Source organism: Ursus americanus, chromosome 17 (genome assembly GCF_024610735.1).
Source record: "Ursus americanus isolate L20-20 chromosome 17, mUrsAme1.1.p, whole genome shotgun sequence".
NCBI lineage: Eukaryota > Metazoa > Chordata > Mammalia > Carnivora > Ursidae > Ursus > Ursus americanus.
In genome coordinates, this window is record NC_142143.1 from 47,210,519 (window position 1) to 47,237,629 (window position 27,111).

Genomic DNA, 27,111 nt, shown 5'->3' on the forward strand with positions numbered 1-27,111 from the left:
AACAATAACACCCAAGCTGACACACCCAGGCCTGTCTCCTCCCTCCAACCACAGGCCTAGCAAGTGGAAAAATGCCTCTCAGAGGCAGCACAGACAATACCTCTGGCTTTAGGGATCATCCCAAGGAGCCAAATTCTTAAACAGCTGTGCAGCGTACCAGGGAAGGGACAGGCGGGGAAAGAACTACTCTTGTGTAATTGTTTTAGCCTCGCCCAAGAGCAACGTTATTCTGACTTCGTTGTGAGGAGACGTAAATGTGGATTTGTGGAAATTCTCTGTGACGTGGGTGAGCTCTTGTGATAGTCTAGAGAGAACAAGTATGGCCCAGAGATTTGAAGAGCTTGCCCAGAATCAGTAATCCCCCAAAGGAAAGTGTGCAATGGGCTCCTGAGCCATGGGCTAGTTCAGGTGTGGCCTCTTTTTTTAGATTTACTGATGATCGCTCTCAGAGAAAAAGCCCTGGCAAAAGCCACCTTATAACAAAGGTTTCTCTCGTTGGCCCACGGGCAGTTCTGTTAAGTGGTTGTACCCTGCAGTCCCTGAATTATAAAAAGAGGCCTCTCCTCTGTTACAATGCCGAGCTAGAAGGTAAGCAGGACGCCATGTTTGAATTCAGAGAGTGTGAAGGTTTTGGGGGAGACAACTGGAAGGATGGGGTGGGTAATACGTGTAGGTGAAGGCTGTATCTTAACTGTCTGGAAGCTCTTGGCAAGGTCCAACTTGGCTCCAGAAAAGGATTATGGGCCTCTCTCCACAGAGTCTGAGACAACAAGATGTACACTCTGGCAATAACATGCTGAGAAAATTGCCTTTGCTTGTCCTGATGGGATCAGAAAGACCTGAGGATCCTTCAGACACTCAGGCTGCCAGGATGACATCAACATGTACACACACACACACACACACACACACACGCATGCACACACACTAGCCTGTAGTGTGCACTGACCCAGATTGGTAAAAACAGCAGTCCTTGCTCTCCTTTGACCTGGGACTCTCCTTTCTTCTCACTGAATCAATAAATTTAGTAGATTATTCAACTAATTTTGTTCATAACTGATAAATCAGAATTCTCTGGAGAGGAGCCTGCTCAATTAGCTTCCTCTTCTGAAATAGAATATCAGTCTTTAGCCAGAGTATATTCACAAATGCCCTGAGGATTGACTTGTTTTCATTGTTTCATGAATGTGGGCCTTAGTTTTTTCATCTGAGCAGGGGATTATAATGACCTACTCACAGAATTGTTATGAGGCTTGAATGAGAGGAAACAATGTATATGACAGAGCTCTGTAAAGGGTGGGGGGGGAGGCGGGCAGGGGAAGTAACAGTCATTAATAAGATCTGTTGATCAAAGCCAAATTTATTCATGGACATATAAGAAGGGGACTCTGGGAGCATGCATTCTGAGCCATTTTTTAGCAGTGTGAACTTGAACAAGCTAATAATTAAATTCTTAGAAGCTTACTATTCTTACCTATATTATTAGGAAAACAGTGTCTATTCTTACCAAGCTATTGCAAGAGTTAAAGGCATACCGTCTTACACTAAGTGTAATGCTAACCCATATCGGATGCTTTCTAAATGGTAGTAATGGCTATTATATTAACCCAGAAGACATTTGTACAAGTAGAATGTTTCTTTCCTTCCTAACTTGCTGGTGTTCTTTACGGTTCAAGAATTGAATCTTGATCTCTGTTATTATTATGAGTGTGCAAGATTGTAGCCAGTGAGACTGATGTCTGGGGCGTGAAAAGAAATAATTCGTGGGCTGTACTTTGAACACTTTGCTTGCATTTATACAGAGATTAGTATTTCAATTAGACTGAAAACAGAAAAAGTACAAGAAACTTAAAGAAGGTGGGGGAGGGGTGCAAACTAAAATAATTAATGAATCTTCCTAGTACAGTTTGGTTAGATTTTCTATCAATTTAACCAGACACTGAGGTCTTTACTGACTCAGGGGTGAATGGGAAAAGTTACATATTAGGCCTACCAAATGATAAACTGTAACTTTCAATGTCTAAATTTAGTAAAGGAAAAAAGACCCTAAATTCTTCAATAAATAAGGTAGCTTTCAGACCCATATTATGGTCTGTGGAGAAAGAAAAAAGAAAAGCAAAGCATCAGGAGGAAGCGGATGCGCTAAGCGGCATCACCTTCCATCAGGCGAAGACGCCATCTTGGGACCGTGGGACGCAGCCACGTCCCCCACTTGCAATTACCCGCTTACGTGAGGATATCCTGTCCCTCTTCTCACCCAAGTAACTTGACACAGAAGTTTCAGAAAGACACAAGTTCTTCGATGACGTGATGTACATTTCTGCTGTCATTCACCCAAAAGCAGGTCATGGGTCCCGGAACCGGCATCAGTCATGGCTGGGCTGGCACCGGAGTCCATGATATCCTCCAAAGAAAAGAGAAACTAGTTTTGAGGTGAAATCACAGAAAGCAAGAGGCAGCAGTAAGAATTTCAGTGGACTGGGGGCGGGGGGACCCAAACCCCTGTGTATCTCCTCCATTCCCCAGGCTCAGACCTTCTCTCTCCCTCCCTCTCTCTCTCTCCCGCCCTCCCTCCCTCTCTCTCCCTCTCTCTCTCTCTCTTCCTCTCTCTCTCTCCCTCTCTCCTCCACACTAAAAGGTGATCTCCGCTCACTCTTGCCAAGATAGTCCCATTTCGGTGCCATTTTTATGAGTTCAGATAACATGGCAACGCAGGGTGGGGTGCTGCCAAACTTCGCCCAGGAATGTAGTAACCTGACGCCCAGTGTAGGAGTTTCTATTTTAACAACTCTGGATAGAGCTTTCTTATTTGTCACGTTGCAAACAAATACGTCGAGAAGACCAAAAACCCTGCAGAGACTGCAAATAGTTCTCCCCTTCCACTCCAATCCTGATCACTCTGACTCCTCGGGGGAGAATGGCTCTGTGACCGTTTTCATGTCTGGAAGTGGTATGATCTGTGAGGGGTGCTCACAGAGGGCTCTGAACACGGGAGGGCTAAGACGCAAATAGCCTATTTGCCATCTTTAAGCTACAGTTGTATGAAACAGACACACAGGACAGTTCCATGTGTCCCACAGTGTTAGTGGCACCTGAACATTGAGATCACGGGCAGCATGTTGGTCTTTGGGTATCAGTTGTTCCTTCAAACACACTTGCCCCACCTCCAGAAAGGTCTGGCCTATCGGATTTTCCCACACTAAGCCTGGCTTGCCTGAGTTCGAGTTTCTGTACTACCTGGTTTCGGTGTTGCCACTGCTACAATTTTCCATCTCTCTCCTTCTCTCGGCCTTTGTATTTGCAAATCCCACCTGAATTGTACTGTTGGGTTGGAGAAACACCTCTGGCTAGTGATGGAAATCAATAATTCTCTTTGCTCTAATCTCTCACACACTTTGTCCTTGATATCTTTCATTTAGGTTCACTTGGCTCAATTTATCCTGTGCAACCCTAACGCAATAAGGTACGCACACTAACCCGCGATCCTAACTGTGCTCCTTCTTGCATCCATGTCTCAAGGTAGCGATTTTTTCTTTGGCACCTGCTGCTCCCTTAAACTAAGTCTAAGGTCTTTGGGTCCTTTAAGACTACAAGCTTGCCCCCAACAACTACCCAATTAATGACCTCTACTAACTATGGAGCATTGGCCCCAGGCTCCAGTAACCACTGCAGCAGTTCTGGCCATCACCAATGCTCTGTGTTACAATTCCCGTTCTGTTTCCCAGTGGGGCTGCCCCATGATGCGGGGCAGGAAAGACCAGCTTCTAGGCAAACTGCCAATAAAAGTTCTTAAGAAACCGACCCATTTCAAAAACTTCCCCTTTCCTAATTAAAATGACTCCCACCTCTACAGAAAAATGCCTTTGAACCTTAAAGACCTTTTTAGACTCTTGCCTGACTTTGGACAGATGACAGGTAACAGCATCACCTTTTAGGGCGCCCACAAGTGCAAGCAGACAAAGAGGAAACAGAAGGGGAATTTGACAGGTGACAAAACTATGCTTGATTTCCATCAGCTCTGCCTCTGTTTGGTCTCAGGTGCCAACCCACACTGTCCTATGCATGCAGGCAGCCCAGAGGGGGCAGAAATCATTCTTCACAGCGGGGAGAAAGTAGATAGAACTTGTTAGCTTGAAGGGGAAGAAGTAAAAGTTCTGTGACAACCACCTGCCCTTTTATATACCTCTGGCTACTTGGGTACACTCCTTCAGCCTCTTTCTGGATGTCTTATTCTACTTATTTAAAAATGACAGCATGAGAGACTATGGACTCTGGGAAACAAACTGAGGGCTTCAGAGGGGAGAGGGTGGGGGAATGGGATAGGCTGGTGATGAATAGTAAGGAGGGCACGTATTGCATGGTGCACTGGGTGTTATACACAACTAATGAATCATGGAACTTTACATCAAAAACCAGGGATGTACTGTATGGTGACTAACATCATATAATAAAAAATATTATTAAAAAAATAAAAAATAAAATAAAAATGACAGCAACCATCTGATGGTCCCATCACTGCCACCAAAAAAAAAAAAAAAAAGACAAAATGTGGAATGCATGGAAATGTATGAAGGCGAAATAGATTATGAAGTAAAAAATTAAGAGTGCATTTGCCAGATATCCGGGAGAGTAGCTCCTGGGTTCTCCCATATTAAATTGATAAATGACAGTGAGAATGGAAGAGAGATATGGGTGATTAATTTGATTCAGAGAAAAACGGAGGCATATTTCTCACATTAGATAGGTTTACCTTCCAGTCTTCCATGTGGGAAAAAGATTTTACTTTTCTTTCATTTTTCAGCCACTTGTGACAACTACAGAGTCTCGAATTCCCATGATTGGATTAAACCACTATAAATAGACCTTGGAAACTCCACTCTGACTTTTAGACCCTGCCATTTACATTCAGGAATTTCCCCTCTCCTTCCTGATATTTAAAAAGAAAAAAATCTTTGCTATGCTTTTTTGGTCTGTGAGTTTCTCTTCTACATGATTTCCATGCCAAGTGATGAAAAGTCTGCAGGAGGAGAAAGAATGCAGAATTGTGTATAGTTTAAGTGAACAGAAGCCCTGGAATAAATGCTTGTGTGTGATCCTTAGAGCCAGTCAATAATTCCAGACACCAGTAGGCAGCAAACATAATTTTGATAATCCAAGAAAATCCTATTCTAACAACTGGCCTATTTAAATTAATTTACAGTGTGCTTAGTTGTGCTGAAATCATACATTCTATTCAAGATACAAATATATAATGCCCACCAGATCTCCAAAAGATGGGTCCGTGTAGCTCTTACCCTCTCAGAGGAGGTAGCTGGGGGCTTGTTGGAAGGGTAACTTGCCTTAGTATGCAGATTGCTGCTCAGAGGCACTGTTCCTCTGGGGAGCACTAAAATAAAAGTGCCCGTTCGTTGTAATCTGCTTTTAATGGGCCTCAATCTAACTTGCAGGGAAGAACGAGATTCACGAGAGACACAACTATTAGACCAGACTCTGTACCCTGAAACTTGAGTTTTAATAAAAGGAGATTATGCCATTTCTCTAAGTTGGTAAGGAACATAATTTTTATTTCAAGGAACTACATTTTTACTGCTTCCACTTGGTAATCTTAGTTTAAGAAACTCTTCCGTTGACATTGACATTAACATGTATGAACTGTGCATAGAGGTAGAATTCTATCCTACTCGTCCTCTACCCAGGGCCACAGTGAGAGCGTTGAATCCTGATGGCTGGGCACTAATGTGTTAGGCTAAGTAAATTGTTGTCGATCGTTGTGTGCCAGATTATAAACTCCCTGCAGGCAAAATATGATTCAAGTACAATCTAGAGGTATTTATTATTTGTGATGATGAAGGTGGTTGGGATGTCTTCAAGATTTTACCAGTTACTCCCATCAAAAGCATTAAAAGAGTTGCCATGGTATGGTTTTAAATTTTGAGGAGACAGGTCTTTGTAAAAATTTTGACAAAGTTAGTAGAAAAATCATCAAAGCCAGAAAATGGAATGAGCCCTGGACTCGGTAATAAAGACAGGAAACTATGTCGTGGGGATGATATAAAGTGATTCCACAGGCCCATTGAAGCAAAAGGCCGAAGCCTGGATGAAGAAAGCCTGAGCGGGATTTTGCAATGAAGCTAAACTCCAGGTTAAATTCCAGGATGGGATATAAAAATTCTTTCTGTGTCTGAAATGAACATGGGCATGAGCGGGTATTTTTCTTCAGGGCACTCTGGGAAAAGGAAAGAAATGTTTGCGTGCAGATGCAGAAGGGAGAATGCTGCTGCTCCCCTGGCATCCGAAAGCCTAGAGATCTTAACTGGACCAATAGGGCCCCATCGGCAGCATGGGACCTGTGAGCAGAGATGTCACCGCTACCAAGGTCTACTGATGTCCCAGCCCATGCCTGTGACTGTATGCTTTCTAAATATGAAAGGACTGCCCTCTGACAAATATCCGTATATTCGGATCAGGCCACCCAAGGCACACTGGCGTCTGGCAGACCGAGGAGGCCAAGAATCCTCTGCAAGCCCAGATCTAGGTGTTTATCACCACTCTGTCTTCTAATTCCGAGTGACTTGACGAAAGTGGTATTAGATCCTCTACGTATATGTGTATGTTTTGCTGAAGAGGGAGAACAAGTCAAACAAAATAATGACTCCCCTTCAGTAGCTTGCTTTTTTTTTTTTAAGTATTCACTTCAAAGACACCAAAGCATCCTTCCCTGACTCCCTCCCATTCCGGCTCCAACCACAGTGGTTGCCTGTCTACAGAAATAACCCTGAAGGAGGGGTTGGGAAATGAATATGATGGCTGCCATTGTGGGTGGCGCTCGCTCAGTCCCCACGCTTTGGAAAGTCTTGGTTACTCGAATGTCCTGGCCAGTCTTGTGGATTATAGTGCTGCTCCGTGTTCTCTTTCAAGACGTGCTACTCCGTCCCTCAGTGACAAAGGGTCCTTCCCTCTACCACCTTTACGTCATTCCTGGGGTCTGACCTTCCCGTCTCACTTAGTATTTCATCCCAGTGACCACATTTTAGGGATTAGCATTCTGATATTTAATTGTAAATAATATTGCCAAGCACTCAAAGCAAGTCAGGGGTGCCTGGGTGGCTCAGGGTCCTGGGATCCAGTCCCACATGGGGATCCCGCTTCGCCCTCTGCCGCTCCCCCTGCTCGTTCTCTCTCTCTCTCTCTGTCAAATAAATAAATAAAATCTTTTTTAAAAAAAGTGAGTCAGGTAAGTCTAACTTTTAACAAATACACTCACCACTACCTAGAAAATGAACAAGACCTAAATACTCTAACAGCTAAATGTTGTCAGTTGGAGCTTTTTTTTAATGGAAAAATTTTGTCTAACACCCAATATAAGCTATTTAACTACTTTAGAATGTTTCTTAAAAGGATAGCATTAATGTTAGAATGGGTATAAAAAAATTGTACAAACCTTCACTCCTTAGATAAGAAAACAGACCTAAAGAGGTTAAGTGACTTGCTCAGGGTAATTATACTGCAAAATTCCTTTTACGTTACTTAATAAAATAATTTATTTCATACAAACAGAAACCCCAAATCCCTCTATACACTTTATCGATAAGCCTGTGAAAACCACACCGCACTCGGGGCTGACCCCCTGAAGATGCGATTCCTGTCCTTCATTCAGGAGACGGTTGGTGGCGTGAACAGACACTGCCCACAGATGGTCCCTGGGTGGGATTTTCCTGCTGCATAAAGAGAACTTGTAGATCCAAGAGAAGGATTCCTCCCAGATCAAGCCTTCCTGGAAAATTCCACTTTCATCCGTGAATCAGAGACCAACTGGAGGCAGGCCCAGTGGTAAAGCCTAGCAGTTCTTAACCACTGCTGAGCTTGCCCACCCCGCGGCCAGCGGGAGACGGCAGGCAGTCAGCTCACAGCCTCGGTCTTGCTTTGAACGGCTCGCGTCTCAACTCTCTGGTCTCCTGGCTCTTCCAGGGCTTGGGAGAGGGCTTCAGGGAGGAGAAGGAAGGTCAGGGTGCTGAGGGAGAAATTTTGGGGGGACACTGAGTACACACAAAGAAAACAAGAGGGCCACAGCGGCCACTCCTGTCCCCCTCCGTCCCTACCCCCAGCGCGTCGCAGGGATTCTTTGAATTTCAGACTTAACATCCTTCAGGGCTCCTGGCTGGCTCTGGCGGGGGAGCACGCTAGGCTTGGTGTCCGGGTTGTAAGTTCGAGCCCCACGTTGGGTGTAGAGATTACTTTAAAAAATCTTTAAGAAAATATAAAGAAGTAAATAAAATAACATCAGAGAAATTCCCCGGGAGGCCCCACAGCCCCGATTATCTTGATTTTCCTTGCGTTCCCAACAACTACACAGAAGAAAAGACGTTCTCTGCGGTGTGGAAGATAAGATCTTGAAATATTAATCACTGTGTTTTCTTTCTTTCCAGCACTTCCTGACCTTTCCCCTAGTGGGCAGAAGTATCTACTTTGCAGAAGAATTCATGTGGTTGTGACTGGAAGGCTGAGAGAAAGGAAAGGTTCGTTTTCTCGAGTTTTATTTTCACTCAAGGCCGATGAGAGCGTTTACGCTAAGACCGGGACCTGTGGGTGGTCAGGACCAGCAGGCCTCGGGCTCCCGCGCCGCCCTGGCTCTCTTCCTGGCTGCGTGGGGGCCTCCTGCCCTCCCTTGACAGGTCCCCACCTGTCAGTCACCCCACGTGACCCTCCCCGGACCGAGCGATTGCCGACCCTACCCGAGCTGACCCACGCGGATGGCCCTGTCCGCAGTCCAACTGCACTGAGCGAGCTGGGCTCCGTGATCCCGAGCAGGGGTTCCCCAAGGGGCAGACCCGGCCCAGTGTATCGGTGGGCCTGGGGGGAGGAATCAGCCCCCGTAACACAGCAAACACACAGTGTTTCTGGAAGGAGAGAGTATTTTGAAACAATTAACAAAAAAAAAGTTTCCAATGCCAGCCTCTCGAAATACCTAGAATTCTGTGGAGATGCTTGCTAAGTGGATTGTGACCCGGTGGTATTTACTGCTGGCCTCTGTTAATTGGTCTGTGCCAAGCCAACAGTGTGCACTTCCAAAGCATTGTTTTATTTCATTTTCACAACAAGCCAGCGGGGTAGATGGTATTTTATGGATGAAGAAACAGAGACTCCAGTGCTTCTGACCTTAACCACTGGCCTATCCCACCTCCTCCTAAAACTGGAGGATAGAGAATAAAGATAGCAGGTTTCCCTGAATATTCTATTTCCTAAAATATATTTTTACGATATATTCTATTTTAAATAAATATAGGAAACTATACTTTTCATTAGAACTTGGAAGTTCCCTGCCCCCCATCCCCAAGTAAAATAAAATGTAGCCTTCTAGATGGTTTAAGACTCAGCTCCTAAGTTAGCTAATATGTTAATAATACAAATTTGTAGGGGAAGGGTCTCCTCGGTCAGTCACTCAAATGAGGGCATAAGAATCAAAAGTGATTCTTTAAAGGACTAGTCAAAGCAGCCTTGGATCGTAACCTCCCCTTCAGGGCATGGAGGTCCTACTAGCTTGTCCCTTACAGCAAACTGGGCCTGTCACCCCTCCCCAGGCACCCCCTTAAGGATCCCTGAGAGAGGCAGTAAGCTTTTGGAGAGTTTTGCCAATGGCGAGAGAGTTGCAGAGGAGATAGTTTCCTCCTTGGTATTCGCGTCCTGTCCTTTCCAGGGGTATTTGCTGGGGTGTTCCCCGTATACATCCTAAGTCAAGAGGGCAGTTCTCCCCTGTCTATGCAGTTGGGAGCCACAGAACGAGTGGGTAAACACTGATCAGATCTTAAAGCTCATTTGAGAAGGTTTGGGGTTATTTGCAAATCAGGTCCTTCCATTCATTTTTCCCTGTGTATGTAAAGCAACATATTTCTGCACCATTGAAGAGAAAAGAAAATTAGCGTGAGCTGCCAACAGCTGGCTGACAACCTTGAGCCCTGGGTGTGTTGGAACCGATCCAGATTTCACATAAGGAGTTCATTTTTGGTTCGTCAAAAAAGGGAAGGAGTTGGCCCAGATCCTGTTCCACAAATTCAGGAACAAGGATCCGCAATTCCCTTCAGAAATTGCTGGAGGGTGGCCCTGCAGCTCCGCGTGTTTCTCTGCCCGATACAAGAAGAGCCGTGTCACTGTCTGGGTGTTTCCTCTGACACGTCAGTGATTCGGTGCGGCAATTAGGCCAGGCCAAGGTGAAGGCCCCCTTTCCTCCAAATGCCTTTTAGAAAGATCTATCCTTTCTGCGGATTCCAGATTTTTATTTTAAGCTGCTTTTTCTTCTTCGTGAATCCTACTCACCCTCACTTTGAGTTTAGCTTTTAGACAGAGGCCGAGTTTCCTAGCGTCGTGAAGAACTTAATATTTGTCGGCGAATGAAACCCTCTTATTTCCTTGTGTGTGATTCACCATTTCAGAGTCAGAAAAATCTCAGTTTCGGAAAGGCAATAGCCATTTTTATTGTCCAAGTAACAAGTAATCAATGTAGAAAATGTGGACAATGTAGGAAGGGATAGAGAGACAAAATTAAAAACCATCCCAAATCCACCACTGCAGAAAGCTAACCACCATTAGCGTTTTAGTGTATATGACTTTATATACATTTCTCTTTCCATAAAAGAAATTACAAATTACTTAATCATTTGATTTTTTTTCCTCTACATTTGGGATGTGAGATGAAAATAGATCAACGTTACTATTTTTAAGAGGGGGTTAGTATACCGCAAACTGTGAATGTGCTTTAACTTCTCTATAGTAATAGATGTTTTTGCTGATATAAATACTGTTGCAATGAACGCCTCGTACATACATCCTTGCTCACTAGGCTACTTATTCCTCATGATAAATTCCTATGAACAAACTTTGCTAGATCAAATCGTATGCATTTTTTTCAAGGCCTCTGAGACATATGCCAAATTGCCTCTCCTCCCAGAAAACTCGTCCTCATTTATAACCTCACCAACTTCATTAGAGTGCATTCTTAAACTCTCACAAACACTGAGTATGATAAGCCTTTTTAAAACTTTTTGCTCATTTGAGAAATAAAAAATTGGTACCTCAAATTGTTTTTTTATTCTTTTCTAGAAAAATTTTAACTCCAGGGGCGCCTGGGTGGCACAGCGGTTAAGCGTCTGCCTTCGGCTCAGGGCGTGATCCCAGCGTTACGGGATCGAGCCCCACATCAGGCTCCTCCGCTTTGAGCCTGCTTCTTCCTCTCCCACTCCCTCTGCTTGTGTTCCCTCTCTCGCTGGCTGTCTCTCTCTGTCGAATAAATAAATAAAATCTTAAAAAAAAAATTTAATTCCAGTATAATGAACATGCAGTGTCACCTTAGTCACAGGCGTACAATACAGTGATTCAACAGTTCTATACATTACTTAGTCTCATCATCAGTGTACTTTTAATCCCCTCCACCTATTTCACCCCTCCCCCCACCTGCCTCCCCAGTGGTCTCCATCAGTTTCCTCTCTATCGTTAAAAATCTTTTTTCGGTCTCTTTTTAGTTTGTTTTGTTTCTTAAATTCTACATGAGTGAAATCATATATTATTTGTCTTTTTCTGACTTATTTCGCTTAGTATTATCCTTCTAGATTTATCCACATTATTGCAAATGGCAAGATTTCCTCTTTTATGACTGAGTAATATTCCATTGTATGTGTACCATATCTTCTTTACCAGTTCATCTATGGATAGACCCTTGGGCTGTGTCCACAATTTGGCTATTGTAAACAATGCTGCAATAAATAGGGGTCCATGTATCTTTTTGAAGTAGTGTTTTCGTATTCTTTGGGTAAATACTCAGTAGTGGAATTACTAGATCATATGGTAATTCTATTTTTAATTTTTCATTTCCGATTTTGAGCTGTGTGTGTGTGTCTTTTTTTTTTTTATGCGTCTGGCTAAAGGTTTATCAGTTATGTTGATCTTTTCAAAGGACAGCTCCTGGTTTCAGTCATCTGTTCTGGGTTTTCTTTGTGTTTTGTTTTTTTAGTTTCTGTATCCTTTATTTCTGTTCTAATCTTTATTATTTCCTTCCTTCTGCTTGTTTGGGATTTTGTTTGTTTTTCTTTTCCTAGCTCCTTTTAGGGTAAGGTTAGTTATTTGAGATTTTTCTTGCTACTTGGGGTAGACCTGTCTTGCTATAAACTTCCCTCTTAGAACAGCTTTTGCTGCGTTCCAATTTTGGATGGTTGTGTTTTCATTTTCATTTGTCTCCATATATTTTTATTTTCTTTTTGATTTCTTGGTTGATCCATTCGTTGTTTAGTAGCATGTTATTTAACTTCCATGTATTTGTGTTCTTTCTACATTTTTTCTTATAGTTGATTTCTAGTTTCGTAACATTGTGGTCAGGAAAACTACATGGTATGACCTCAATTTTTTTTTAAATTTGTTGAGACATGTTTTGTGGCCTAACATGTGATCTGTTCTGGAGAATGTTCCATGTGCACGTGAAAAGAATGGTATTCTGCTGTTCTAGAATGGAATGTTCTGAATATATTGGTTAGATCCATCTGGTCCAGTGTGTCATTCAAAGCCACTATTTCCTCGTTGACTTCCTGTTTGAATGATCTATCCATCGATGTAAGTGGGGGGTTAAAGTCTCCTACTATTATTGTATTACTATCAATTATATCCCTTTTGGTTGTTATTAGCTGCTTGATGTATTTGGGTACCTCCATGTTGGGTGCATACATATTTACAACTGTTATATCTTCTTGTTGGATCGTTCCCTTTATCGGTATGTACGTCCTTCTCTAACTTTTTCTACAGACTGTTTTAAAGTCTATTTTGTCTGATGTACGTATTGCTACTCCAGCTTTTCACTTCCATTCGCACGATAAAGGCTTTTTGGTCTGTTCACTTACAATCTGCACGTGTCTTTAGGTCCGAAATGAGTCTCCTGGAGACCGCATTTAGATGGGTCTTGCATTTTCATCCATTCTGTTACCCTATGTCTTCTGATTGAAGGGTCTGGCCATTTACATTCAAAGTAATTACTGACAGATATATACTTCCTGCCATTTTGTTACTTGTGTGGTTGTTTTTGTAGTTCTTCTCCTGCTCTCTTCTTTCATGGTTTGTTAGCTTTCTTTAGTGATATACTTGGATTCCTTTCTCTTTGTTCCGTATCTGTTACCAGTTTTTTATCTGCGGTTACCATTAAGTTTATATATAACGTCTTCTGCATGTAGCAGTCTATATGAAGTTGATGGTCATTTAATTTTAAATCCATTCTAAAAGCACTAGATACTTACTCCTCTCCCCTCCCACATTTTATGTATCATACTTTGCATCCTTTTATTTTGTGACTCCCTTGACTGATTTTTATAAATATACTTAATTTTACTGCTTTTGTGCTTCCTATTTTTCCTACTCCTGTTTCTGGTCTTTCCTTTCCACTCAAAGAGTCCCCTTTAACATTTCTTGTGGGGCTAGTTTAGTGGTCATGAATTCTTTTAACTTTTGTCTGTCTGGGAAACTATCTCTTCTTTTATCCTGAATGATAGCCTTGATGGATAGAGTATTCTTGGTCGCAGTTTTCTTTCCCCCCAGCACTTTGAATGTATCCTGCCACTCCCTTCTGGCCTGCAAAGTTACTGCTGAAAAATCAGCTGATAACCTTATGGGATTCACCTTGTATGTAACCATTTTCCTTTCTCTTGCTTCTTTTAAAATTCTCTCTTTATCACTACTTTTTGTCATTTTCATTATTATGTGTTTTGGTGAGGATTTCCTTGAATTGATTTTGTTGGGGCTGTCTGTGCTTCCTAGATCTGGATTTCTGTTTCCTTCCCCGGATTCAGGAAAATTTTGCAACTATTCCTTCAAATAAGTTTTCTGCCCCTTCTCTTCCTAGGATCCCTCTAATGTGAATGTTATTATGCTTGATGGTGGTGCGGGGCTCCTTTAGTCTATTTTCATTTTTTATTATTTTTTCTCTCACCTGTTCAGCTTGATTGCTTTCCACCAGGCTGCTGACCCATTCTTCTGCTTCCTCTAGTCTACTCTTGAGTCCCTCTAGTGTATTTTAAATTTCAGTTACTGAGTTCTTCATCTCTAATTGGTTCTTTTTTATGTTTTCTGTTGTTTCTCATGTTTCTCTCCTCTTTGTTGAGAGTCTCACTGGTGGTCTCCACTTTTTCTTCAAGTCCAGTGAGAGTATCTTTATGACCATTACTTTAAATGCTCTGTCAAGCATATTACTTATCTCCATTGCATGTAGCGCTCTTGTGATTTTGTCCTGTTCTTTCATTTGGGACATATTCGTCTGACTCTTCACTTTGTCTTACTCTCTGTGTCTGTGTGTTGGGAAAGTCAGCTACATGTCCTGCTCTCGAAAGTAGTGGCCTTATGAAGAGGAGGTCCTGTAGTGTCCTGCAGTGCAATGTCCCCTGTTCACCAGAATCTGGCACTTCCGGGGTGTCTCCTCTGTGTGTTATATGGCCCCTACTGTTGCGGCTGTGCTGTGTTGGCCTTCAGTCTGATTGTCTGCAATGGCGCTCTCTCCCTGTTGTGGGCAGGGCTTGGTCCCTGTGTCAGGGGGCCAGTCTGGGGCTATCTTGGGCTTGAGTGGAATCAGACCAGGCGTTTGCCTGAACTAGGTACTTTCCCTGTGTTGTCGCCTGAGAAGCTTTTGCTGGTGGACATGGCCTGTGGTCAGTCCAGATGTCTGCCCGCAGTCCACTGTTGGGGTCACGGTTGGACTGGTGTGTGCGGTTATCTTCCCTCCTCCCTTCCAGGGTGGTGCTGGTCCCTGGTGAAGCTGCTTGCACACTGCCGGGCTTGTCACACCACTGTGGATAGATTCCTGCCAAGGGCATTTGAAGGGAGAAGGTGGAGGCAGGGTATGGGTGCCAGCAAGGTTCATACTGGTCTGCTGTGGGAGGGGTTCTGCAGTCACCCAGGAAACCTGCTGAGGCCGAGATGGAGGGAGCCAGTCTGCAGGAGAACACAGGGGCGGGGAAGGCTGTTAGCAAACTCGGTGGAGGGTGTTCGTGCTAAGCTGGTTCCCACGGGTGTCTGTGTATCTAGGCTTGGGGGCAAGGGAGGGAAATGGCACCCACCAGCTCCTTTGTTCTTAGAGAGGTCACCCAAGGACCCCTGCCCCTCCAGCACAAGCTCTTAGTGTAGTAAGCAAATCTCCCTCCCACATACCCCAGTGTTTTTCAGACCTTCCTCTAAGCTGTATCCCCGTGGGGCTGCGCGTTGTGCCATCTCTTTAAGGACTCCCTTTCCTCTCACCCTTCCTGGTCTCCCAGAGCCAAGCCCGCTGATCTAAAGTTTCAGGTGTTAAGCCCCGCTAATTGTAAGAACTCAAGAAGTTAAGCCCCTCTGGGTTTCAAAGCCAAATGTTAGGGGGGTTCATCTGCTCCATGCAGGTTCCCCATGCCTGGAGTACCTGGGGTGGGGTCTGAGCCTCTCCCTGCTCTGGCCTGTGGCATTCCTCCCTCCAGGGGACAGTTCCACAGGTCCCTTTAGCTTCCAACTGCATCTCCGTTCTTCCTGCCCTCTTTGATGTCACCTCTTCTCTACATTTTGCTGTGGAGAGTCTGTTCGGAGAGTGTTTGTGTTATTTACACTGATATGGATGTTACATAGATGTATCCATGGGACAAGGTGAGCTTAGGGTCCTCCTAGACTGCCATCTTCTCCGTCTCCTGTTTTGTTTTGTTTTTTTCTTAACAAGGTTGAATGTATTTTCATATGTTAATAACTATTGGTATTTTTTTTTAAGATTTTATTTATTTATTTGACACAGAGAGAGATAGCCAGCGAGAGAGGGAACACAAGCAGGGGGAGTGGGCGAGGAGGAAGCAGGCTCCCAGCGGAGGAGCCTGATGCGGGGCTCGATCCCAGAATGGCAGGATAACGCCCTGGGCCCAAGGCAGATGCTTAACTCCTGAGCCACCCAGGCACCCCGTGGTATTTTTTTTTTTCTTTTTTTGCATTATCTGTTCTCTTGTGCTCATTTTTCTATTGGGGTATTCATAGTTTCCTTCCTGACTGTAGGAACTCATTGCACATAAAGGTGACATTTTCTAGACTGTATTTCAGGGAACTTTTTGCACTTTGAGATATTAATAGGTGTGTTGAGGGGAGGAAAAGACTTCCATGGTCAGATTTAACACATAATTTCCTAAGCTTAATTGACCATCAAACCTTTTTTTCTTTCTTTCTCCCCCCCCCCCCCCCACAGAACACCCTCTGGCATCATTCAGGACATGAGTGTTCTGGGCAATAACATTTGAGAAAATGTTCTATAAAGGATATTAATGCTTTATGTGTTACATATGTGGCAGGATTTTTCCCCATTACCATTTGTCTTTTATTCTATATGATTTTTCCCCATACAGCATTTAATTCATGTATTAAAATCTCTCCGGATTTTCCTTTGCAGTTAAGTAATTTAGAATATGGACCCTGAAGTCATGTTTGTTTGCTTTGAATCCTGGTATCACCATTTGTGGGGACCCTAGGAAAATTACTTAACCTCTCCGTGCCTCAGTTTTATGATTCAGAAAGTGGGAGAAGTAAATATAAGTACCTATAAAGTTGTTGTGAGGATTAAATTACTTAATAATACAGGGAAAGCACTAGAATTGTGTTTGACACAGTGTCAGATGTTTAAGACAGATTATTTTTTGGATGATGTAAAAAGTCTTTCCCCATTATCTATGTTGTAAAAAAAAACCTCATATTTTCTTCTAGTATTTTTGTGGAAATTAATTTAGGTATTAGCTATAAAGAGCCTACTTTTCCCCCAGTTTTAGGTAAGTTTTTCCAACACCATTTATTGATTACTTCTCCCTTTATCATTTAATATTACTTTTTTTTTTAATTTTCTCTCTCCTGCTCAGTCTGTTCTGATAACAAGACCCCTGGTTTCGTTCTCCTTTCAGAAGAGTCACAGCTATGTTTGCCTGAATCAAGAGTACATATTGGATTCCCTGGTAGAGTTGCCCCATGAGATACTTGGTCAGCATGAGGGACTGAAAGTGGGTTTGGTTGTCTACAGTGCAGGTGGGAACTATAGATCTCACAGGCTTTCGATTTTAACTGTTACTGTGCCTGTCAGTACTCATGTACCGCTGAGGCCTCATTGGGATTATAGCTTGTGCATTCCCTCAGGAATGTTTGAGCCCTAGTGTTCACTGTATCACAGAAAAACTGATGTCTTTGAATTCCATCTGGTCTCTCTTCTTCCTGTTGTGTTACACACATAACCTCTAAATTGCTAGGGAAGAAGTGAGAGGGAAGGGATATGAACCTGATCCATCCCAGGCTGTGGGGGGAGAGCCGAGTGGTCATAGTTGAGAGGAAGATGTGATACTGGGAGGCTTCCTAGAGGTGGGAACAGAAAAGCGTTGAGGGCATTTCAGTCAGAGCTGAGGGAAAGCCAAAGTCCTGATAATTATCCACAAGGCCCAACACAACATTCTCCTTCTCTGCACCCCATTATCTCTTGTTCACCCTGTTCCCAACAGCCTTTTTGCTGTTCCTCAAACAGTGCTCCCACTTCAAGGCATTTGCATGTGCTGATTCCCCTGGAAGGCTTTTTCCCCAGTACCCATATTGCTTGTTTTGGCGTCAGCGTAAGCCCTTTGCTCAAACGTCAACTTGGTGAGGCCATCCCCACGAGCCATTTCACTTTTGGTTTACTGTCTGTCTCCCCACCGTAGAATATGAACTTCCTAGGATGTTTTGTTGTTTTGTTCTCTGATTTCTCTCAATACCTAGAACAGTGCCTGACATATATAGGACTCCATGGTTGATTGTGGATGAATGGACAGTAGAGTGTCCCAGTCAGACGGTGTCACTTGCATAATACTTTGGAATGCGTCTAGGTCTGTTAACAATAGCATATTTCCCCAGAATGTAGCTGCCTGAAGGACTATGGATTTTCAAGCTTGCCTTTACAAACACGTTATTTTTAAAGTGGGGGTAAAAGGTTGCATTTCTTGAAAGTTAGAACAAGCACATGTCTATGGTGGCTTCTTTCATTAGATGCCTGAACTTCATACCCGAGGCTGCCACAAAGCCAGGCAAGACGAAATGCAAGTTAAAATCACAGTGAGGGAGCGCCTGGGTGGCACAGCAATTAAGCGTCTGCCTTCGGCTCAGGGCGTGATCCCGGCGTTCTGGGATTGAGCCCCACATCAGACTCCTCCGCTGTGAGCCTGCTTCTTCCTCTCCCACTCCCCCTGCTTGTGTTCCCTCTCTCGCTGGCTGTCTCTATCTCTGTCAAATAAATAAATAAAATCTTTAAAAAAAAAAATCACAGTGAGATACCACCATACCCCGACCACCATGGCTAAAATGAACATACAGAAAATGCCAAATGTAGCAACGTTGGGTAGGAAAGAATTCTGAAACACGTTGAATAACTATTAAGTAGCATATAGCAAACACATATCCCATGACCCAGCATTTCCACATCTATATAGACCCAGCCAAAATGTCTACATATGTCCGTGCAAAAGACAGGTAACACAATGTGTACAGCAGTACTCTTTGTAACGGCCAAAATCCGGAGCAGAAATGGAGCAAAATAGTAAAACGGATTTTTGAAAAGGTGATATGTTCTCATAGTAGAACAGAGCACAGCCCATGAAATGCATATCTACGACCCCATGCAATGCTGTGGATGAATTGCACAAACGTAATGCTGAACAAAAAGTCAGACACAAAGGGGCAGATAGTGTATCTTTCCATCTATATAAGATTATAAACAGGTAAAACTAATCCATTATGCTAGGAAGTCTGGAGAGACTTACAAAGGAACATGAGTAGTGCTGTGGGCTTCTGATAGTATTAGACTCTTTGATCTGAATGCTGGTTACCCAGGAATATTCAGCCTTTGAAAATTCGTCAAGCTGTATATTTATAGTTGACTCTTCTGAGTCAACTGAGTCAAATTTCCTGAACGCCATCAATTAGAGATATAGGCCACTCATTTGCTAAAGCTACTTGTTACTTAGTACAGGCTGAAACTGTTCTAGGAAGCACCGCTGCAGCGCCTGGTGGAGTAGGGTAAGGTAGGGCGGGGGGGGGGGGGGTTGCAGAGAGTTGGGAGGACACCTTCCAACTGTGGCAGGAACACACCTCTAACATGCTGTAAGAATGCAAAAAGGCAGGAGCCAGATGGAGCGGGGCAGGGAGAGGCTGGTAGAAAGCCTTGATGAGTGCCTGGGGTCTGAGGTCACTTACGGCCTCAAGGCCAACCCAGCCTCCGGTCAGGGGCAGAATGGTGAAGACTCGCCAGCCAGCCTCTGGGACAGCAGCTGCAGACTGTGGAGGTCAGTTCTCTAACCAGATATTGAGGAAGGAGAACACCCTCTGCTTATAAGTTGAACGTAGAAATTTTTTTTAGGAGGCAGTAGAAAAACAGAGAGAAAAATATATATAAGGCAGGTCTTCAGTAATTTCTGAAGAGCAAGCTGTGGCAGAAACTCTGGCTGGCATGCCAGAGATAGCCCCATAGCCCTTTCAATGGATGAAACTAAACAGGAAAAGAAGGCCCAGAACATACAGAAAGTACCAGGCCCCACTAGGGTGCCAATGGCTCGCCCCACACAAGATCGACACACTTTGGAGCATGCGGTGCAACGGCTGTGGCAAGGCTTTGAGGGTGCCACCGCCGACATTGTAAATGTAGGCCTGGGAGGAAGGCAGGACCTGAAGAAAGAAAAAGACCATCCCATTAACATTCAATTGCTATGGAAAGGAAAGGAATAAACAAAAATCTATAGTTGAAAGAGAACCCCTCTTTAGTATTCCAGGGTTCAAGGCCACTTGGAGAAGGTTGAGAAACAATGAACGGGCCAAGGATCTGCATTGTTTCCAGCCTTCCAGGAGCAAGATCTTGCTAGAGAAAACCTCCAGCCCTCACTCCCCAGGATCTGGAAAGGCCCAGCAGAAGACGCTGCCAAGAGAGGAGAGATTTGGAGCTCGGTGTTGCGAGTTAGGGAGTCTTTAACGACACTCAAGAGCCAGCACCTGTGCCGTCATCCTGGCTTTGGATTCTGTGGGCACAGTGGGGAAGCCTCCCAGCCCTCATCCATGTGAGAGGTAGGGAGGAAGTGGGAGTGGGTGGTGGGAGTCGAAGAAGGACAAGGCAAACCCAGGAGGTTTGCAAGAGGTAGGTGGATGCATAGGGCCAGCTGTGGCATGCTTACTGTGCATGTCCAGACATACAGACAGCATATTTGGGCAGTTAGTATGGCTATCCTTATATGCAGAAAGCTACACAAACAGAGAAAATGTTCAAGCACTGGCTTGTCCCATTTCCTCTCTCAAGAGCATCCCAAACAGATCCCTCAGAGGATGGAAAGTTTCAGTTTGGTACCTGAAGAAATGCAGCTAAGGCCAAGAAGGACGTTCCAAGTCAAGGTCAAGTCAACTGAACTTCTGTGAGTGCAGTGTTCACTGTTCATGGGCTGAGGCAATCGAGAGTAGACACGCAAAACTCCTGACCATTTAGGGAAAGTCTATGTGAATTGTACTTTCTGAGAATAACAATTTAAGAGAGCGTAGCTACTATCTTTAAGTCTCCTAGCATGTGCCTTGTGAAGAATAAAAATTCAGGTAAAACTTAAATTTGGGTAAACTACTGCTTTCTAAATAGACACCAAAAGAGACCCGAACCCAAAATCTAGGTTCAGAATGCCCGACGCTGCTTACCAGAGACCATTTTTAGAGCCAGTTTTCAGGAGCAAATAGTATCGGCTCCAGCTGCTACCGCAGACAAGGAGAAGACAATTTTGCTGCCTGATGGGTTCTCTCAGTTTTAAGCAATGTTCACAAGAGATCTTGGGCCCTCCTGATACTTTCCAGTAGTTGACAGAAAGGATGATTGCTGATATGAAATATATGGAAGTACTAGTGTCTTTAGATAATAAAACTGTATTTTACAAGGCCTCAGAGGCACAGGAATTCTGATCCTCAAAATTCAGAAGTGCCTGGAAGATTCAGGGTTGACTTTCTTCATTTTCAAATACGGGTTCCACTGGATGTAAGCATCCTAACAAGCTAAGGGCATATCCAGAATAGATCTTTCCTAGCATTCATTGGCCATTTCCCACAAATCTTAGAGAAGCAAAGACCCAAGTCTTCGTGGATATTATAGGAGATTTGAGGATACGCATGCCATTAGAACAAATCCTTTCTCTGACCTGACCCAAGGATATTAGGCCAGAACTAAAAAGAAAAGGGGCCAGAAGAGGCATCCGTGGGAAAAGAAAAGCCAGGGACCTCCATCCTGTTGAACCTTTTGAAAACTGGTAAGGAAGAGCTGTAAGCAGGTGCTCAAGGCCTTAGTGACCTGTTTCAACCAGGTTCTTGTATTAGTTTTAGTTAATCACACCTGGCTTTAAATCCCTTCGTTTAAACACACATTTACATGGAGGTCTTTCGAGCTGTGCTACGTAAGAAGATGCAGGGAACGTGGCTGAATTTTGCTGCCGGAGCTTGAGCTATGTGAGATCCAATGCCCTATTTGCAAATCGGAATTTTGGCTCTAAGTTAGGCAGTGAGACCCAGGTTCTAGGAAGTGTGCGTGTGAGGTACAGGGATAATCAACAAAACCCCTCTCACCTGTGGCCCACCAGTGCCAAGCAAGATCGGGCAGAGCAATGGCCGGTGGGAGTCTTGGTTGACTATTTTCAGGACTGATGTTCTCTGGCAGCTTTACCCACGGGATGCCACATCTCTCGAAGGCATCAGAGTCCTGTGAGACCCCCCAGGGTCTAGAGAGATACAGTATTCTCTATGCCAGAAAGCTTGGGGCTTTCCAAGTTGGAGTCACTGGTGGTTCTCACCCCTGGGGCTCTGATAAAACTGCTCCAGCAGGGAGGGACCCGAGGGAAACTCAGAATAGCTGATGGTCAAGGAACGAGATCGAGTCCTGTTGAACTAGACCAGAGTTTTCTATAAGTGAATTTGAATTTGGTATTGAGAGTGGCAGAAATCACAACTATTTAGTAGTATATTATTAAAATGGGTGTTGGAATGTCCGCTATGAAGACACTTTTCCCCAAGAGTACTGAAGTATGGTTCCAAAAGACTTACAGAGCTTTGAATGGAATGTATGAATGCTGGAAAGTTTTACACTTCTGAAAATCTTTTAAGTAGAACTCTGGTGGACTGTTCCACTTCTCAGTCCCACCCTAACAGTTTTGATGAGACTTAAAATAATGAATTTTAAAATCATATTTCGTTCTCCAAAATCTTAAAAATTTGGTTGCTATGGGTATTATCCCCGGAACTCTGTTTTCCCCTCCGAGTCACTGAGAGGTCTCCTTTTTTTTTTTTCCAGATAAAGTGATAGCCATTTATTTCTTGATATCTAGCTCTGTCCCCCACCCCCAGCACTTACCTTCCATTCCCATCAACTTTCCCTTTGTAGGTCCCTTCATCTGATCAGTGAGTTTCTTGTCTATCATCTTTCAAGACCTCCTGGATATATCATGCCAGAAACCTACTCTCCCATCACTTAAAAATATTTAGCCAACTCTTCATTTTCCATATTCTGCTTTTGATTCCAAGGGTAATAATACCAACCAAAGTGTATGTAACCTGTGTTTCGTAAAGCCTCTCCAGCCTGGGGTTTTAAAAGGATCATATTAAACCCTTGATGACTCCTCTTTGCTTTCTCTCCCTTCCATGCCAGTGTGGCTGCTGAGAGATCATGGAGGGGAATGACTTGAAATCAAGGAGCAGCTCCATCACTGGTGTGAGGCTCTCCTAATTTACTATGACCAGTTAGTCTCACTCCTAGCTTTCGAATACAATTACCTGGGGAACTTAAAAAAAAAGAAAATACTAATGCCTGGGTCCTATCCCACATCAATTAAACCCTTAGATGAAGCACGACCATTGGTATTTTTCAAAACCCTGCAAATATTCTAATGTGCACCCACAGTTGTGAGGAACCACTGTGAGCCACGGTCAGCCTTGAGCCTCTGCTGAGTATCTGTTTGTATCCCAGCATCAGCCCACGCAATCGCGGCACAGAGAAGTAGCACAAGGGCTCTCCAAATTGATCAAATTCGCCCACTCACTGCTTTTTGCCTTTTTTGCCTTCCCCACTCTTCAAAGCGGGGCTCCTGTCATTTTAATGACTTCTGAGAACACAAGGGTGCTCTCTGCCTCTTTGATGAACTCCTTTGCAAATTTCTTAGCAGTTAGCACTTCAATCACTATCATTCATTCAGAAAATGTAAATCACCTTTTTGCTTTGAGTTAATCATTTTCCATTTTCCCAAGGTGATTCAGAAATTCAGAGCTCACTGACGGGGAGTGAGCAGGTGTGGGGGTCTGTAGACACACCTCACTGTTCCATTAATGGCAGAATATACCTTGAGAGGTAACTGACAATGTCAACAACAATAAAAATCAGGTTTTGTCCAATTGTGATAAAATAAAGAGACCTATCTCTGAAAACACATTTTGATTTCTCTAGATTTCAGGCAGTGTTAAAATACACAATCAGCTCTAACCTTGTTTGCATTAATCGTCTTTACAGAAATTGCACATTTGCTTTCAAAGCATTGGGTTGGAGGATTTTGCTGCTACGTGGAAACCATATCAACAATCATCCTCAGGACATGAAATGCACCTACACATAGAACCCATGCAATATTAATTGTGTCTGCTAACCCATTGATAAACACACAGGAAGGAACATACAAGAACTAGAACAGAGAACCATTAAGCCAGCAAATGCTTACTTTCCAAGAATCATCACTTTCTGTGATTAATTAATACCCTCACCAGACATCTCATCAGAAGTTAAGTCATTCATTCATTTAACAAACATTTTCTTAGATGTCTGTTGTGTGCCAGGTACTGTGCTTTGAGTTGGGGTTGGACTAATGAACAAAACATAGCCTCAGCTTCCAAAGTTTATGGTCTATAGCCAATCATATCAGCAGATACTGACCTTTGTAAAGTCTTTTCCTCTCCCTGGTATGTTCTTCTCCCATATCTTTATCTGGCTAAATTCTATTCAGCTCTTTAGATCTTGATGAAGATATTACTTCATCTGGAAAACTTTCCTTAACACTTCAAGTCAGGGTTAGGTGCCTTTTCTATATACTTCCATAGCACCCCATATATAGGACTTTACACTTTGTATTATAGTTACTTGTTTACGTATCTGTTTAGCCTTACTAAACAATGAGCAAATTGAGGACAAGAGTCACATCATGTCCCTCTTTGTGTCTTCATGACTAGCACATAATGGGAACTCAATAGATAATTAAATGAGTGGTAGAGGTATTCCCAGGGTATTATGAGAATGCAGAGGAGATACACCAAAAGAGACTTCCTGTAAGAGGTGGCTGTTAAATGAAGTAATAAATGATAAGTCTGAGTTACCCAGACTGGGACTGGTTGGAGGGTAGAAGCAGAAGGGCAACATGGTCTATGTTAGAAAACTCCCAGCGAAATGGTGTTGATGGAGGGCAAAGTGTGAGGTAGGGTATGAGGAGAAGACAAGTCGGGGCGGCTGGAGTAAGGTCATGGGGTTGGAGGGTTCTGACCAAACCAGACTCAAATTCCATTTTCCCTTCTGTTCCATCTAAATGAATGAATACACAGATTCAAGGAGTCCTCGGAGCTGATTGCCAGGGATTACCCATTTGTTCCTAGCATAGACAAGAGTCTCTGAGACACAAAACAAGCTAAAAACTCTTCTCTGATATAAGAACCATTTCTTACATCATTTCTCTGACATAAGAACCCTGCCCCATGAGAGTCAGTACATGGGAGGAGGGGAGCTCCACAGAGGAGCTGCCAGGTCACCTGCTTGATACTTGTGGAAGGTTTCTATCTCTTACTACAAAGTATGGGTAAAACACCTTATCAGATGTGATGGACCCATCTTTACCCAGTGTCTTCTGAAAACCCAGTTCTTCTTATTCAACCTGGGCAAAGCCGGGAAAAGTATATTGCCTAATTTCTGCTTACTTCATTGTGTTTTAATATAAATTTCAGTAATTTAATAATTTACAATCAATGCAACCCCCCGAAGGTCATCCCAGGCCTTTAGAAAACCTTCTGTTTTAAGATCAGCTGATAGGATTCAGTTATTAATTAAGGCAACAACCATTTAATGAGTACTTTCTCTGTGTCAGACACTAGGCTGGAGTCTGGAGATTCAAAAAACGAATGAGACATGGTCCCTGCCCTTAAGCGGCTCAGTCTAGTGGCAGAAGCTCCAGGCCATGGAAATTGTTTTTGTGTTGGCAGTGTTGAGGTCACGGCTGACCTGCCTGAGCTGGTTCTTCTCGGAAGGTGGTCACCTGGGAACTGCTTAGAACTGCACAACCCTTGGTGTCTAAACATGGGGTCTCTCTGGATCAGATGGGGACCCCCAAATAGGGGCGATGATTGTGTGGAAGCCGGTGGTGCAGGAGGTGAAAGGATTCATCTGAAGCAGAACAGAGGAGATAGAAGTGTATTGACTGCACCACAAGGGAGCCACGGGCAGGACAGCAGAGGAGAGGCTGTCTACCACGAGGCAGTGGGTGGGGACTGTTTTTAAAGGGGGAAGGTGAGGAGGTATGGGGAAGTATGGAATCTTCCCTTTTCTGGTAACTGGTTGTAAGTAGCCCATGGGTCAGTGAGGGCCTATCGATATTTTGAGATGGGTCACCTGATGTGTCTGTCTGTATTCAGCCAGAGGGGGGCGCTGTGGGCCCCTGTCTACATTCCATCACTGAAGCCTGTGTGCCTAAAAGCAGCCGCTACACAACCTTGGGCCCTTCTTCCAGATCTACTGAATCAGAACTCAGGAGGTGGGGCCCAGCTATCTGGGTGTTCGCAGACCCTGCAGGAAGCTGTGGTCTAAGTTCTACACTGAGTTGTCGTACCAGGTCTATGTGGAGGACCTTTCCCAGCCTTCCTCTCCACCACTCCCCTTCTTAGGGAACTCCTGCCAGTACTAGAAAACACCAGCCCAGAGGGACACTCCCCCAAATGAAGTAAATGCTATGTTATCCTGTAATGGCAACACCAGGCCCTTCTGGTTGGAATCACAGGGATGGATAACTTCATGAAGATCAGTGTGGTATGGACTAGACTGGCCAGAATCATTTCAGGGTCAACATACAAGGAATCAGAAGGGATAATGTCATCTTTGTCTCCATTCTGCTCCCCGCTACTTGGGGGGGGGGAAGAATTTTTTTTTTTTAATTTAAATTTCATTTTAAAAATTTGTTTGAAAGAACATATCAGCTTGGCTGTTCAAACCAACCAACCAACCAAGAGCTTTGGAATTTCTTCAGAGCATGGGAATAGAAACAGGGTAAACTGAAACAATAAAATGAGCAACTTGAACGCTTAGGAAAATAAAGAAAGGGGGAGTGAGGTCACAATCTGAGCGTGCGAGTTTTGCAATCCTGTGGTTGTTCTGAACAAATTCAAGCAGATTGCTTTCTTTCTGGAGTTCCGGTAAAATGGATCTGGCCACCAGTGGACGGTTCAGAGCGCCTGACTGAGGTTTTTTGGCTTCTTGCCATGTGTCATTAGTGACCTATTTTCACTGCACTGAGATCAGCCATGTCTGCAGGCCCCTGAATCAGCAGTTTCTAGCTCCAGGCTGGCAAAGCTGACACTGGTTTTCACAGAAAGTGCCGCCCCTGCATTCTCCCTGGAAGTGGGGAGAGCACCATTTTGTCACAAACATGTCAGCTTTGACCAGAGGTTGCCCTGAGAGCCAGCTGTCATGTCTCTTTCAAATAAGCTGCTAAACTTGGAATTATCTCGGCCTAATAATTAATCAGGACTAAAAATAGCCCCAAACTGCCTGAGCTTTGCTTAAATCCTACCCAGGTGGGAGAGGTGGTTAAAAAAACATCTAATTGCAAAACCGTATTTTGTAAGGCTTTGCACAAAAATATGAAAATAGTTACCCAACTTGCCAGTTTGGGAGACAATTCACAGTTAATCTGACTCTCCCTAAAAAAATAAATAAAATTTAAAAATGCAACCTTTGGAATTGCACACTGATTTGAGATGATCAGTTCTTGGTGGATATTAAAAGCAGCCAGGAATTGTACTCAAAATATGCTAAGAATACCCTCAAACCCAAATTCA

General features: G+C 43.7%; 1 long non-coding RNA gene across 1 annotated transcript; it reads left to right on the forward strand.

Annotated features, from left to right (window-relative positions):
* Positions 1-7,838: 7,838 nt before the first annotated feature.
* LOC123787295 (uncharacterized) lies at positions 7,839-11,287 on the forward strand. Its single transcript, XR_006778139.2, has 3 exons — positions 7,839-8,002; positions 8,427-8,516; positions 11,095-11,287. It is a non-coding gene; the product is annotated as an uncharacterized LOC123787295 (long non-coding RNA).
* The last annotated feature ends 15,824 nt before the right edge of the window (positions 11,288-27,111 follow it).